The sequence below is a fragment of the Physeter macrocephalus genome, unplaced genomic scaffold, assembly GCF_002837175.3.
Source record: "Physeter macrocephalus isolate SW-GA unplaced genomic scaffold, ASM283717v5 random_423, whole genome shotgun sequence".
Classification (NCBI taxonomy): domain Eukaryota; kingdom Metazoa; phylum Chordata; class Mammalia; order Artiodactyla; family Physeteridae; genus Physeter; species Physeter macrocephalus.
The window spans coordinates 23,825-29,722 of NW_021145709.1; positions in this window are offsets into that span (position 1 = coordinate 23,825).

Genomic DNA, 5,898 nt, shown 5'->3' on the forward strand with positions numbered 1-5,898 from the left:
TTTGTGTTTCGTGTGTCTCCTCAGCTTACTGTTCCTATACAAACTCTCTTTGACATGACAAAGTCTGCAGGCTGTATTTTGAAATGACCTTAACTTCGTTTAGGGGAAGTTCCCACTGTAATCTGCCTGTGGGTTCCTCGTGACTCTTGGAAGGAATCTGATACTCTCCGAGGAACAAAAGGCGTAACTGATCTTTAAGAACCAGGAAATCTAGAGTGATTTCTTTACAGATTTCGCCATAACTCTAAACCATTCATTTTTCACTTAAAAAGTAATGACTCAGACTGGTTCACCCTAGTTTGCCTTCTGAGAAATTGGTGGTGACCTTTTCTTTTTCTTTTTTTTAAAGGGCCCTCAGCAGTGGCTCGGGCGAGACTAGTCAGTTTCGCTGACCCTGCACACCTGTCCCCTGGGCTCTGCACTGCCCACTGTCTGCGCTGCTCATCCATTTCAGGGGCCTCCACACCTCAGCGGATGGCATCCTCGTCCCTCCAGGTTCCCAGGTCACAAACTTGGGGCGTGATCCTGGACTCCCCTGTCACACGTGCTGCGTCCAAAAATACACCTGACCCCTGACCATTTCATCCACTCCGTTCACAGTCACGGCTCTGACCCATGTCACTGCCTCTAACTCAGCCCCTCCTCCCACCCTGGCCCTCTCACACTTGTTTCAAAGCAGCAGCCAGAGTGACCTTGACGTAGGCTGGAAATAGAGCTCAGCTCGTATTACTCCTTTGCTCAAAATACAGCTCTGACTCTGTGCCACCCAGAATCGAGGCCCAAGTCCTTGTGGTGGCCTTTCAGGATCCACTGCCTCTGATTGCCCCTCCCTCTTCGGCTCCCTCTCTTTCGGCCACACTGGTCCTTGCTCTTCCTTGAAACTGCCGCCCACACTCTACCGTACGGCCTTGGCCTGGCTGACCCTCTGCCCGTGGTCCAGGATGCACCACAGCTGACTAACTCCTTTACCTCCAGTCTGCTGAGATGTCACCTCATTGAGGTCCGTGCACACCCTTCCCTATTAAAATCCCTCTCTCCCCTCTTCCCTGGCACTTCTGAGTACCCTTCTGAGTACCCTCCTACCTAGTCATCATCTGAGCGATACTGTTTGTGTCTGCACCTGCTAGAGCGTAAGCTCTAAGAACATAAGCAAAATATGAGATTTTTACATGTTTTGTTCATTGGTAAGCGCCCAGGGTCTAGACCAGTGCCTGGCACAGAATCAGAACTCAGTAAATACTTGCTGAATTAACAAATCCTGTCCTGATAACACGGTCGCACCATTTATCAACCCTCTAGCGCTGGGGGACAGAAGTAACAAATGCTACTGGAAACTTCCTATAGGTAGGCATGGCACCTAGGGGCTTTCAGGTGTGTTGTATGTTTAGTAATTAACATTTTCCACTCCACTGTGGAAACAGGCTCAGAGAGGTTGGGACTAGTTCAGACATCAGCAGCTGGAGGGTGATGGAGCCTGGATTGGAGCCCAAGTCCAAATTCCCCAAAGCCCAGTGGCTTTTGAACATTTTTTTACCCTGACCCATTATTAGAAATTCATCACGACTGAGTACACACATATATGTGCGAGTGAAACCAAAACAAAGTCAATCATTGCCGCTTTTCTGCCCTCCTTCTCATGAAGAAGCTGCTGCTGGCAACCCACTAAATTGCCCCCCAGCCACTCCTGGGTCATGACCAGTCGTTTGAAAAAAGGTGTTCTACCCTCTTTGCCTCACTCAACACCTCCTAGTTCTTTATTCCCGGTCGAGGCCAGACTCATTCCTGTGGTTCCTCAGACAACCTCATCTGCCCACTGAGAGTTCTGGGGAATCAAGAGCCTGAGATTTTTGGCCCTTCAGTCACAGTGTCGCCATCTAATCACAGAATATGTAGCCAGCAATGTCCCTCCCTGTTCCAAGCACTGGGCCCTGCTCACAGATGTCAGCTAGGTTCACTCTGACCTCCAGGACAGGGTTTTCTGTCTCTGAGTCAGACTCAGAGATTAGAACAGGCAACTTTTATAGAGGGCTTGGCTTGTGTCAGACATGCATACGTGTGACTTCCAGTCCTCTCAAAAACCTAGTGACCGATTTTCCCCTTTGTACAAACGAAGAAGTTTATTCATCAAAATATTTGAGTGCCTGCTGTGTGCTGAGCATGGTTCTGGGCATTGGAGACGCAGCAGTGAATAAGGTGGATAAAAATCCCTGCCTTTATGGCGCTTACATACTTGTGGGGGAAGGCAGACAGCAGGCAAAACCACTGAGTAAAAGAGTATGTCAGAAGATAACGGCTATGGGGGAAAATGGGGCAGGGAAGGTCAGGGAGGGGGTAACAAGAATGTGGCTGGGGTAGGCCTGGCTGAGAAGACGATGTTTGAAGAAAGGGCTGAATGAATTCGGTAGGGAGTGAAGCCCTGTGGACATCTGGGGCGGGGCATTCCAGGCAGAGCCGCATGTGTAAAGGCCCTGAGGTACGAGCATGCCAGTATCTTCAAGGAACAAAATGAGACTTGTGTGGCTGGAGCAGAGTGAGGGAGGTGGAGAGCAGTTGGGCTTCAGTTGCGAAAGGAACCAGGGGAGACTGGGGTCTTGCCGGCCACTGTGAGGACCTTGGCTTCACCGTGAGCGAGGTAGATGCCATGGAGAGTTCCGAGCCAAGGAGTGACGTGAGCTGACTTACTTACACTCGAGGGGTCCCGGGCTGCTATAGGGAGAGTAGACAAGAGAGTAAGGATGGAAGCGGGGGGACCATTCAGGAGGCAAGTGCAATATTCCAGGGAGGAGAGGATGGTGCCTTGCACCGGGCGGTTGTGATGGAGGCCGTGAAAAGTGGTCAGGTCTGGAGACCTTTTGAAAACAGAAACAATGCAATGTGCTGATAGACTGGATGAGGCATGGCTGACTCGGGTTTTGTCCTGGGTCGGTGGCGGGGTGGGGAAGCTTCCTGGTGGAGCAGGGGTGGGAGAGAAGATCGGGAGTTTTGTTTTGGACATGTTGAACTTAGGGTCCCTCTCCCATGGTTGGATATGTGAACTTGGAGTTCAGGTGATGCCTGGTGCAGAGACGCACACTGGGGAGCCGGCATGTGACGGTAGCAAGCACAGCTTAGGGTTCCCGGAATGCAGAGCCTAGAGCAGAAAGCTTGTGCGCCCTCGTTTTAATCGGCAGAGCAACCCCAGAGAAACGCAGTGAGGGCGGGGGGCAGTCAGGAGGAGGGAGAGCCAGCAGGAGTGCGCGTGGCGGAGTTGGCCGCCGCCAATCGTGACCCCCGAGGAGGCATGTGATGAGTCTTGGCGCCCTTTCCTGGTGGAGAGGAGGGGGCAGAACTCGTTCACCATCTCCTTCTTCCAGCTGGTGAGGATCTGCCCCATGGAACATTGACTCTGTGCATTTCTGGGCTGCATGTTGAAATGCTTGAGCACCAAGTGGGGCCCACGGGGGTGGTGGAGGTGAGAGGGCCAGGACTCACGCAGGGGGTGTGGCCGGGCGAGTGGCGTGTGCATCAGACCTCTCAGCCGAGGCAGAGCCGGAACAAAAGGCGGGTAAAGGCCAAGAGGGTCTGAAGCGTTCTCCCGTCCAATCGCTCAGATCTGCTCTTGCCTTTCCGCCCTTCTTCCCCGAGAGGGGAGGTCTAAGTCCCATTGAACCGAGTCCCCTTCGAGGTGATATGGTCGGTCCCTCGTCCACCCCCATCCCACGGCCAAAGCTGCAGCTAGTCTGGTTATTGCCGGGTGGGGTCATCCAGATCTTCATCCCCGAGGGATCTGAGCCCTCGGCTGACTTGCCCTTTGTGGGCTGTGTTTGCCACAGTTGCCACTTACTATTTTCAGTGGGTGTGGAGACACCGAGAGGCACCAGAGGAGGTTCTGGAAAAACCTCTGCCTCATTTTGTACACGCTGTCCTGACTCCTCATGGTGATGGGAACCTCTTACCCCCAGCAGTACAGTAGTTCTCTTTGCCTGCTGGTCCACCGGCAGAGAGGCCCGAAGACCAGGTGATGGTCACGTCTTCAAGTTCATTGGGACCGTGGGACCCTATCGTGTCCCCTGGCAGAAGTTTCCCAGCCCCAGGCACTGGGACCTCCAACCTGGCAGAGCCAATGTTTGCAGGGATAGGAAACGCAAGTTCCACAAGTGCTTCGCTGCGAGCAGCATGGAGAGGGTCCACCCTCTGCTTCCCGTCCCCGTGTAATCTAGCCTCAGGGGACGGCACAGCTGCATATGTCAACTTCCTGGAGAACAGAGCTGTAGCGTATGGTCCCTGAGCTATGTCTTTAGCAGGCCATGCCACTCGGGTGTTGGGGTCCCCGCTAAGATCAGTGGATCCTTTCGTCAGATGCCCATTGTCCCACCTGTTCTGCCAAAAAATGGGTCCCTTGGTGTGAGACAATGTGGTGTGGCATAGCACGTCACTACGTCAGGCAGCCTAAAGCCCTCAGATGGTGGTGCGGGCAACAGCCCTGAAGCCAGGTCGGGCGAATCCTTACATGGAGTAGCATCAATTTCACTAAGTACAAATCGCTCCCTTTAGGGTCCAAGGGGACCTGACGTAATTGATCTGCCACCAGATCAATGGCTGGCTGGTCTCTTGGAGATGCCGTATCAAGGGCTCAGCTTTGGTCCTGCAGACTAGGGGTCCAGCAGCAGCAGGACCGAGCCTTTAGGAAAGGAGCCCAGGCTATTCAACCCCGTCATCTTGGCTGCTCTGTCCCTGGGCCCGTCGCACCTGCACTGGGGTGGCTGAGCAGAGAGGGGGGCTGGCATTTACCAGCTGCATCGTCCGTTCCAGCTGGTCGTGGACCTTCTCCCCGGCAGCAGACGTCCTCTGATGGATTCGAAACATGAGACAACAAGATGTAATCCCGTGCGCCCCCACGTACTGGACATCATTGGTTCATCTTCCGCCTCTCCCCAGTTCTTGGCGCTAGTCTTCTGAGCTCTTTCTCCTGAGCTCTGACCTCCAGCCACACCATTTGCCACCACCCAGGAGATTGTGTATCATCTCTTCCTTAGACTGTTCATCCCTCCTCATGAATGGATGACCAAGTGTGCAGCTCACAGCTCTGACCACCAGGAGGATTAACCTTCATCCCTGAGGCGGCGTCATGGCACAGAGGCGGAAGTGGTCCATTTCCCGTGAGGGCAAACGTACTGCGCCCAGCTAGGCCAAGTTCTTTACTGTTTGCTTACTTGCTTCATACCTTTTAATAGCTTTACTGAGATATAGTTAACATATAATAACTGCCCGTGTTTAAAGTGTACAATCTGATAAGTTTTGGCAGACGTATGCACCTATGAAAGCATCGCCACAATCAAGACAGTGAGCAAACCCACCGTCCCCCAAGTTTCCTCGTGCCCCGTCATCACCCTTCCCGCCCACCCCGTCTCCAAGCAACCCCTCATCCCTCTGTCACTATAGATGAGTTTACATCTTCCCAAGTTTTATATAGATGGAAGATACACTGTGTACTCTTTTTCCACTCAGCATAACTTTGTTTTTTTACTTTTTTTTTTTTTTTTTTGTCTGTGCAGCTTGCCGGATCCTAGTTCCCCGACCATGGATTGAACCCACGCCCTCAGCAGTGCAAGTGCAGAGTCCTACCACTGGACCGCCAGGGAATTCCCAGCATAATTATTTTGAGATGCATCCGTATTGTGTGTGGACCAGTAGTTTGTTCATTTTTATTGCTGAGTAGTATCCATTGTATGGAAGGATGTACCACAATTTGTTTATCCATTCCCCCCTTGATGGACATTTGGATTTACAATATAGCTGCTATGAACATTCATATACAAGTCTTCATATAGATTTTATTTATTTATTTATTTATTTATTTATTTATTTATTTATTGTTTTTGCGGTACGCGGGCCTCTCACCGCTGCGGCCTCTCCCGT